The sequence below is a fragment of the Lolium rigidum genome, chromosome 7 (genome assembly GCF_022539505.1).
Source record: "Lolium rigidum isolate FL_2022 chromosome 7, APGP_CSIRO_Lrig_0.1, whole genome shotgun sequence".
NCBI lineage: Eukaryota > Viridiplantae > Streptophyta > Magnoliopsida > Poales > Poaceae > Lolium > Lolium rigidum.
The window spans coordinates 29517210-29527464 of NC_061514.1; the positions used below are offsets into that span (position 1 = coordinate 29517210).

Consider the following 10255-nt stretch of genomic DNA (forward strand, 5'->3'; position numbering starts at 1 on the left):
TCGTGTGTCTATTTTAAACTATGTATATTTTGCTTTTAGTATGTATATAAAAATTTAATAGAATAGAATTGATAGATAGAAAGATAGATGAATTGTCCCCTTTCTTCATATCTATGGACTATTTATTGGTGGTATCCGATATTTTGGCACGGCATTCAAGAACATTAATATTTGCCTTTCTTAGGAATATGGGATAAACTTTGGCTTTCTTATCTTATAATCTGTAATTCTTATATGAATGTGTTAAACGAGTTATAAAATTTCATGCACCTTTTTGAGATGCTTATATATAAAACCATCCCGTTTGTAATCAGGATCAAAATCCCTCATACCGGCAGGCCACACAACATGGCGGGCATCAATGTCATCAGTTGGGAGCTGGTAAGGCCGAGCGAGGCCACCCCGCATGGCCCCTTTTGGCTATCTAACCTGGACCTTGGCGTTCGGAGCGGTTATTCGCCGATGATCTACTTGTTCCGGCCGCTCGGTGTGGGTTGCCCAGCTGATTTCTTCTCGGCGGACATCCTAAGGACCGCACTGTCCAGGGCGCTAGTGCCGTTCTACCCTTTGGCTGGTCGCCTCGGCATGGCCCCCGACGGGCGGCTGGAGATCGATTGCAGTGGCCAGGGTGCCGTTTTTGTTGTCGCGGAGTCAGATGCTGTGCTAGAAGATCTAGAGGGCTTCGCGCCGTCGAAAGCCATGTGTGACATGTTCGTTCCTCCCTCTGAGGAAGTGGTCGGTGCCGGCGGCAGACCTTTGCTCCTGCTCCAGGTTAGTTTGCTGATCGAGGTATAAATATATCGTTCCTTTTTCTCACATAGAAATTAACAGATTGCTTATTCTGGCAATTAATCAGGTTACGTTCTTACATGGAGGAGGCGTGGTGCTGGGCACGGGCATGCACCACTATGCCCTTGATGGCCGCAGCTCTTTCCACTTCATGCAGACGTGGTCCAGCTTGGCCAGGGGCGCCGCCGGCGACGCTGTACCCCCGTACCTCGACCGAAGTCCCCTCCGCGCACGCTCCCCGCCCGTCATCCTCTTCGACCACAGCCATGAGTACTGCCGGAACGCCGCCGGGTCTGCAACAGGCGCCGCCAGGCCGTCGGAGTTAGCCGGTGCCATCCTGCGTGTGACCAGCGCGCAGGCTTCCGCGCTCCGTGCGCGGACGGGCGAGTCCTTGTTCCGCTCTCTCGTGGCTCACATCTGGCGCTGCGCGCCGAGTCCCGACTCTACACGGTGGTCGACATGCGCGCCCGCCTCTCGCCGCCGCTCCCTAGCGCCTACTTCGGCAACGCTGGCGTGCGCACGTCCGTGTCAGCTAAGGTCGGAGACGTCCTCGCCAGCCCCCTCAAGTTCGGCGCACAGCGGCTCCGCATGGCGACGGGCCAGGGCGACGAGTACGCCCGCTCGTTGGTGGACTACCTGGAGACGGCGGCGGATGCGTCGTCTAAACCGGGGAGGGAGCTCCCAGATACGGACCTCCGGGTGATAAGCTGGATGGGCATGGCGTCGCATGACGCCGACTTCGGGTGGGGCGAGCCTGCGGTCGTTGCGCCGGCTGCCGTGTCGTACACCTGGTTCGTCTACAGCGCTGGAGACAGCGGCGATGTGGCGGTGGCCGTAGCGATGAAGCCGCATCACCTGGAGCGGTTCAAGGAGCTCTTCTTCCACGAGAATGAGATGGCATGGTGAGTCCAGTAGGACCATCATGGAGAATGTTTGGCAGGCTTCAAGTGATCATCTCCCAGAGGTTACGACATCAGAATTGGCGGAGGCGCTAGCCATCAGACGAGCAGTCTCTTTTGCGCACACTCAAGGGAGGTTACGACATCAGAATTGGCGGAGGCGCTAGCCATCAGACGAGCAGTCTCTTTTGCGCACACTCAAGGTTATCGGTTTCTAATTGTGGCATCTGATTGTCTATCCCTGATCCATAGGCTTAATGATCGATGGATCGATCGGGTCTGGGTGACAGATATCAAATTGATGGCGACATCCTTTCAGTCTTGCAGCTTCAAGCATATTCCCCGTGGTTTGAACAGTGCGGCTCATCAGTTAGCTCGTTCCAGTGAACTATCTAGTTTTTCTAGTTTTCATGGTGTTGTTCCGGAGTTTATCCGGCAATCTTTATATACTGATGTTAAAGTTTGAATAAAGAGCGTGCTTTTCCCTCAAAAAAAAAAAATATTGGCGAAATGAAACTTTATAGGAGAACAAAAGTTTGAGAGAATATATCTGCTTGTACTCAAGCTGCATATATGTATACATGGAAACTAAACGATACATGTATTCTCTGTTGATGCATAAAATCAAACGATACATGCTTTCTTTTGTTTAACTCTTAATCTCTGTTTTTTTTGAAGTGCTCGAACAAATCTCCCAACTGACCAGGGTACATTAAAAAAAATACTAGTTACAATCCCACTTGCAACTACAAATAATATTCAATTGCAATTTTGGTTGTAACTGAATAAATAATCTCTGTTGCAGATTGGCTTAAACTCGGAAAAACCTCACTTGCAACCTGGCGTATATGGATAAAATCTCAGTTGCAACCCCAGATATACCCTGAGAAATACTCAATTCCAACCCCAGTTGTAACCGAAAAAACCTCGGTTGAATCGACTTACAACTGGAAAAAAAGAAATCTCGGTTGCAACTTGACCTGCAACTTGAAAAATAACAGTTACAACCCCAATTGTAACTTAAATGAATCTTAGTTGCAAATCAACTTACAACTTGAAAAAAAAACTAAGTTCTAACCTGACTTGCAACTGGAAAAAAAACTTAATTGCAACCCCACTTGAAACTGGAAAAAAAACTATGTTGCACTACCTCCTCCTCGAAATAGGCTTTCGCCCTGCTTTATAAATAAAGCAACCACACCATACAACCGTTCGAAAAAAAGTAAAATATTAGGGCAACAACACAGATATGCCCAACAAGAAAGTAAAGTGATACAAGGGAAGACATAGACAGAACAACGAAGCAAGGAGACCCGCAGCCGACGCACCCACCGAAGTTGTCCCACCACGCTACAAGCACCGTCGGCCGTTGAGTAGCAAGGCAGCTGAAAGTGCATGGAGCCCCTATATGTGATTTTGGTAATTCATGGCAGTCCATGTGGACTAATGTTTGCATTGAGTTATATTTGTTGGAGTTATCCATAGGCAATGCTTGAGCCATATGTTGGCTTCAAGGTTGCAATAAGAAGAAATTAATGAAGAATATCAAGTATCAAGTATGTCTTAAAGATGAAGATGAAGTGAGCCCTCAAGTTTAACTTCAAGACATCAACATGATAAAGAATGAAGAAATGAGTGCAAGTTCAAGATGAGCCATCTTGAAGAGATCATTTGCCTGAAGCTTGCCATCCATATGGTGATCATGGATTTGTGAAGATGTGCCGAAGAAGAAGCTCTCCCATGGTGGATTATAGGGGAGCACTCCACAAGACGTCATCAAACAAGCACAATCAAAAAGGCGTTCCATCTTGTTGCGGTTAAGATCGTCATCATAGAGCTCAAGAGGAACACGCAAGGTTAAGGTTTTCTCTTGATAGGATTTCTTTGTTATCGGTCTCATCGTGTAGTTGGTGACCGGTTTATAGTTTAGTTTCCGTACTATCAAGAGGGCTCTCGAGTGAGTAACTCGATCGTATTCTTCAGAGAGCTCAAATCTTTGCATCCTTGCATCGTCTTTCTTAGTTGTTATTTGGATATTCTCCATGTGATGTTTTAGAGCTTGTGCTTATTCTCATAACAAGCTCTAGTCATTGGAAACGGATTTTGCATGGGAAACTTGTTACGTTTTCAAGGTTGGGTTGGAGGTTTTACCGGTTTTTCTTTTATAGATAGGTCAAACCTTTTAATCATTTGTTTCTATACTCCCTTGCTGTACTATGATGGTTCCCTGCACGATCTTGTAGAGCTTGTTACTAGCTTCGAAACGACCCCAAAATCATCAAATCGGAATCCGGATGCTCAAGTTGTACTCATTCTCGTTTTATTGTCTCTGCTAGTTTTCAGGGGGCGGATTATCCGGCCCCGGAAAAACTACTTGGGCGTGCGCCCCTGTATTGGCCCCGGATTTTTGGTCGGATATTTCATGCCGGAGGCCGGATAATCCGGCCTGGTAACCCACGACGGCCATATTTCGTGGGGGCTATAAATAGCCTTCTTCTTCCTCAAAACCTGGTTGGTCCTCCTCAAATTTTGACCTTCAAAGCTTGCTCGAGTTTTTGATTCCTCCCATGATTCTTGCATATGTTTGAGAGAAAAGAGAGAGGAGATCTAGATCTACATTTCTATCAATCAAATCCTCTCTTTGTGAGTGGAATCCTCTAGATCTTGATCTTTAAGTTCTTTGTGAATTTCCTTTGTTCTTCCTCTCTTCTTCCCCCACAAGTTTTTGTAACTTTGGTGGAATTTGGGAGTGAAGGATTTGCCATTGTATTTGGTGCATCAGTGTGAGCTTTCCACGGTGATTCATGGAAGTGAAAGTGAGGAGTTCGCTTCTCTTGGGTTCTTGGAACCCTAGATGGCTTTTAGGCCTTTGTGGTGATTTGTTGGGAGCCTCCAATTAAATTGTGGATGTGTGCCTCAACTTTTGTGTAAGGCCTGGTTTCCGCCTCAAAGGAAATCCCTTAGTGGAACTGTGATCTAGGCCTTTGTGGCAAGGGTGACCGAAGAATAAGGTGAGGACTTCGTGGCGCTTAGTGTATGGTGTGCCTACCTCATCTTGGGGTGAGGCCTTTGTGTCATTGGTTTGCATCGAGCAAACACGCCTCAAGGTGATGCCTCTTGTGGCGTTCGGGAGCACTAAGCCACCACACCTCTCCAACGGAGATTAGCACTCACAATAGTGTGAACTTTGGATAAATCATCGTCTCCACATGCCTCGGTTATCTATATACCCGAACTTTTTTACTTATGCACTTAACTTTATGATAGCCATCGTGCTTGAAGTTATATATCTTCCTATCACATAGTTGCTTGTATTGCTTAGCATAAGTTGCTTTGTTCACATAGGTGAACCATAGTATATAGGCTTTGGGCTTGAGAAAGTTAACGCTAGTTTTATTCCGCATTTGTTAAGCCCATCTCGTAAAAGTTTTAGACCGCATATTCATCCCTCCCCCTCTAGGCAACATTCGTATCTTTTCAGCAGCACCTCCAAGAAGGAAAGCAACGTTGAGACTACGCTGCTGCCTGGACCAGCGAACTAGTCCTAGGGTTTCCCCCGATACTCAAAGGGGATCGGAGTAGAGATGGGTCACCGGATGCCCTACATGTAGGGATGACGACACCCGCAGGCGCCGACGTGCCAACGCCGGATGGGCCGGCAAGGATTTCTCCTGACACCATCAAACTACCATCCCAAACGATCGTGGCCCAACAGCCCCTTGAGGTCGCACGTGCAGGTGGGGGAGGCACAACGGCAACAGGGTGCCAAGCAAGGCCAGGGTCGCAACACGCAGAGCTCGAGCTTACAGGACCGTAAAGCAGGTACCGGATCCTAGCCCGCTGGGCCTAGATCTGGCCCGCCAGCTCGCAGCCGCCACCACCACTTTGCTAGAGCCCGCCCGCCACTCACCTACCAACCACCCTGCACGACCGTCAACACTGTGGTTGACCAATGGCCGCCCGTCGGTCAACATCTCTCCTCCGATCTTGCCACCCACCAGCATGCACATCCACATGCCTAGGATCTCAGTCTTGTCACTCCGAGGCCGCCGTCGCCTGGTCATCACAAACGTGCCGGCACCGGCAGATCCCAACCCTCCCGGCCTAGATCTTCCATGCAGCACCGACTCTCGACCACCGAGCAGCCCAGCTCAGCCAAGCTTGCGCCTTCCCCTCCTTCTCGACCAGGAACCGACGAACGCCACCGCCGCCCTGCCGTCAGGAGCTGGCGACCTCCACCGCGCCGCCACCTCCCCCAAGATGCAGAGACAGTCGCACGCAGCCACGCCACCCACGACCCTCGCCGCCTGAAGTTCTAGGCACGAACCACCACTTCGTCACCCGTCGCACTGCCGCCGTGCTGAGCCCGAGCACCGCCACCGAGGCCCCCCGACGAGAAAGTCGCGCCCTGGCCCGAGGAGGGAGACCCGCGTCTAGCCCCCACACGCGAGAGGACGAGAAGGCCCCGCCGCCAGCGCCGACCAGGCTTTGCCCGGCCACGTCCCCTGGCGGCGACGGGGGATGGGAGGGAGAGATGAGGGGGCAGGGATGGCGCGTGGCTAGGGTTTCTCCCGGTCACCACACGGGGCGACACGGGAGAGAGGAGGAGTCCACCCAATCCCTGTTGCACTACCAACCTGACTTGTAATGTCCACACGAGAATACACCAAAATAAAAAAGTCTAACAACAACACAAGACACACACCCCAACAACTAGCGACTAAAAAAGTACGAATCTTGACGCTTTCAATCTGACGTCTCCGAAATTAACTGAACACTAGCTATTTCCTAAGAATACTGATCAACAAGCAAGCTCGAAATTAAGCAAAAGTAAATTACTGATCATTGGCAAAAAAAAAAGGCAAACTGATGATCATTTTATTCAGTTTTACGTGCACTAGACGCTCAAACTGAGAATGCTAACCACGTGTTTCAGTAGGTACATGCAGCATTTTGGAGCACGTGTCATCTTTTTTTTTTTCCTTAGAATGGTACCCACGTGTTCGAATACTGATCAAAGTTAAAACACACGCAGTCCCATCTTTATTGTGAGACTGTGAGAGGAGGAACATAGATGCTCAAATTGAAGCGAGACATGTTGGGCAGAACGCCAGAACCACCGTTATTCCCCCCAAGAGTGAGGCCGTTCAGAGTTATCAGGGCTTACGGCGATTTACACAAAAATAACCCAAAAGTGGAAGAAAAGCACAGACTGACCCTCCGGCGAAACTATTTCACCAATCAAACCCTTTTGTGTGGCGCCCCTCCCACGGGCGCCACACATGCCCATGTGGCTCCCCTCCTGCCGGCGCCACACACCCAGCCGACGTGGCCCCCTCGACGCTGAGCTGGTGCGCCCGTCCGACGTGGCAGCATGTGTGGCGCCCCTCCCAACGGCGCCACACATGCACTTGTAATCCCCCAAACCATACCGTGAGACAATTCCTCTGGGACTTAGCCGTTTTGCGAGGCTCGATGTGTGGCGCCGATGCCACGGGCGCCACACTAGCCTGTGTGGCGCCGATGCCACGGGCGCCACACATCGACTTAAGTGTGGCGCCCGCGCCCGCGCCCAGCCCGACCCTCTCTTTCTTCTTTCTCTTCTTCTCTCGCTTCTCCCCCAACCGCCGCCGCCGCCCGCTCTCCCCTTCGGCCCCCCACCAAATCGACCAAGGAATCGTCGGATCCGGCCGGCCAAGTCCTTCCTCCTCCATTCCTCAAGGTATTCCCCTTCGATTCCCTCTCGATTCGTCCACTATTGTTGGTGGATTTGGTAGATTTGGGTATGAACCCTAGACATGGAAATTGATGTTGGTGGATTTAGATATGAACCATTGATATGTTAGTGCAAGATTTGGATATGTTGGTGGATTTGGATATGAACCCTAGATTTGGTGGAACCCTAGATATGAAATTTTACATGTATGTGTTGAAATGGCTATGTATGTGTTGAAATGGCTATGAACCCTAGATTTGGCTATGTAGATATAAAATGGCTATGTAAGTGTTGAATGTGTATGTGTAGGAACCCTAGATATGTTAGTGGATTTGGATATGAACCCTAGATTTGGATATGTTGGTGGATTTGGATATGAACCCTAGATTTGGCTATGTAGATATAAAATTGCTATGTATGTGTGTCTTCAAATGTCTACTATTTGTGATGGAATAACTCATATTTGAACCAAATATTAGTTGGAACCCTAGATATGAATGTATGTGTGTATGTATGGAACTCTCATGTATTTGGATGTGAACTCTCATGTATGTGTTGCTCATTTTTGTTAGTGGAATGACTCATAATATGGTTGTGTAAACATGTAGGATGGTGTGGCTTCTGGATGAAGAGTACGACAGGGAGCACCGGGCTGTTCATATGACGAGAGGGGAACGGATCTTCACCCTTTGAAGATTCGTTACCATGGCACACCGGATATACCTTATGACGAGAGGTACACGGAGTTCATCCGGCCTACCGGTCTTATGCCGTTCATATCCCTTGTAAGCCGTGGGGGGCCACACATGAACCCCTCGGCACTCACCGCCCTTGTCGACCGGTGGAGGCCGGAGACTCACACCTTCCACTTGGAGGCCGGAGACTCACACCTTCCACCATGGTCTGTAATGCTACTTGTTGTTTGAATCTACGTGCTACAATGTGACCTATGAAGTGTTATATGTGTATGTCATGAAATTTCTACTTGTTGTGTCCAATATTGTACTCGTAACTGTTGGAGTTTGGTAGGATTTTTCATGTTTTCAACACAAGTCCATGTGTGGCGCCCTTCCCACTGGCGCCACAAGTGCTAGTGTGGCGCCCGTGGCATCGGCGCCACACATGCCAACTTATATGAACCATTGGGTCCAAAACATAATGTGGGACAAATCCTCTGGGACTTAGCCGTTTTCGCCACACATGCCCATGTGGCTCCCCTCCTATCGGCGCCACACATCGAGCCTCGCAAAACGGCTAAGTCCCAGAGGAATTGTCTCACGGTATGGTTTGGGGGATTACAAGTGCATGTGTGGCGCCGTTGGGAGGGGCGCCACACATGCCGCCACGTCGGACGGCGCACCGGCTCGGCGTCGAGGGGGCCACGTCGGCTGGGTGTGTGGCGCCGGCAGGAGGGGAGCCACATGGGCATGTGTGGCGCCCGTGGGAGGGCCGCCACACAAAAGGGTTAGATTGGTGAAATAGTTTCGCCGGAGGGTTAGTCTGTGCTTTTCTTCCACTTTTGGGTTATTTTTGTGTAAATCGCCAGGGCTTACAGGCAAAACTGAGTAGACTGACCGCGAGCAGGTAGACGGCCTCATTCTGTTCCGGCCGACCCAGTTGCTATGCCAGGGCCTCAATCTGCTACGCGGGCCTCAATGACATGAAGGCCGTAGCTGCCGACGGGCGTAACGTCAATTTTATGTCACCGCCAGCAGCATCTTCATGCTGTCCTATTTTTTTTTTCAAAGAAGGTAAAAGGCTTGTCTATTTCATTAATTAAGAAAGAAAAGCATAGTATAGATTACATGGCCTAGGCCAGAATCCTCCCAGAAGCACGGAACACACCCGTGCTAAAGGAGACACAAAAGATACACCAAAATTATTCTGCTGGGATGAAATTCCCTAAACATTTTGCATCCGCGATGATCTAAGTTTTTTTTTTTTTGCTTCCTCCTTGATGTCCGAGATGATCACGCTGGGAAGGTTTGAGATGTGCCTAAATATTCTCGAATTACGCTCGTTCCATAATTTGCATGAAACAAGGGTGTATTGGAATATTAGAATTCTAAAATTGTGTGTTGTATTACAATAACCCTATGGGGTATATATAGAGATACAATGAGGGAGATAGATTTGGAGTACAAGATGATCTAAATCTAGTCTAATCTCAGCCGTACATGTAGTTTAACATCCCCTCAGTCGTAGCGGGAGTGAAGCGAACGCTTGCGACTGGAGAAGTCCTTCCCTCCAGTCGCTTCTCATCCTTGTCATCATCAGCGTCCCTTTCGGCGTCTCCTTCTGGTTCCTTCTCTTCCCTCCCGCAGTCACAACGGGAATGTCGTGGGCGCAAGTGACGACGCGGACGCTGTTGACTAGAGTTCTTGAGTTGTTGTAGACGTATTCTTGATGTCGATATCGAGGTAGCCGAGCGTGACGTAGCTGTGGCCGAGGTATGGTCGATGTCGTAGTCGTCATAGTCAAAAACTATGTTTGCCGTGACTCCCAACGTGGGGATCTCCTCTCTTTATATATTGCATGAACAACTTGGGACACAAGATTGCATGAACAACTTGGGACACAAGGCGGATCACAAACCGATCTTTGGCCGGTCGTACAATACGTATACAACACGTATGTACACGGGACACGCTCTATCTCTAACACTCCCCCTCAATCTAAACCATCGTGCACAAGGTTGAGATTGGTCCTAAATTTACAAAGTGTGAGTTGAGTAGCCGGTTTAGTGAACACATCGGCAATCTGGTCATCAGAGGCAATAAACCGAACATGAAGAGCTCCCATGGCAACCTTCTCGCGAACAAAATGGAAATCTATCTCGATGTGCTTTGTA

General features: G+C 49.2%; 1 pseudogene; it reads left to right on the top strand.

Annotated features, from left to right (window-relative positions):
* The first annotated feature begins 348 nt into the window (after positions 1-348).
* Positions 349-5999, top strand: LOC124671095 (annotated as a pseudogene).
* The last annotated feature ends 4256 nt before the right edge of the window (positions 6000-10255 follow it).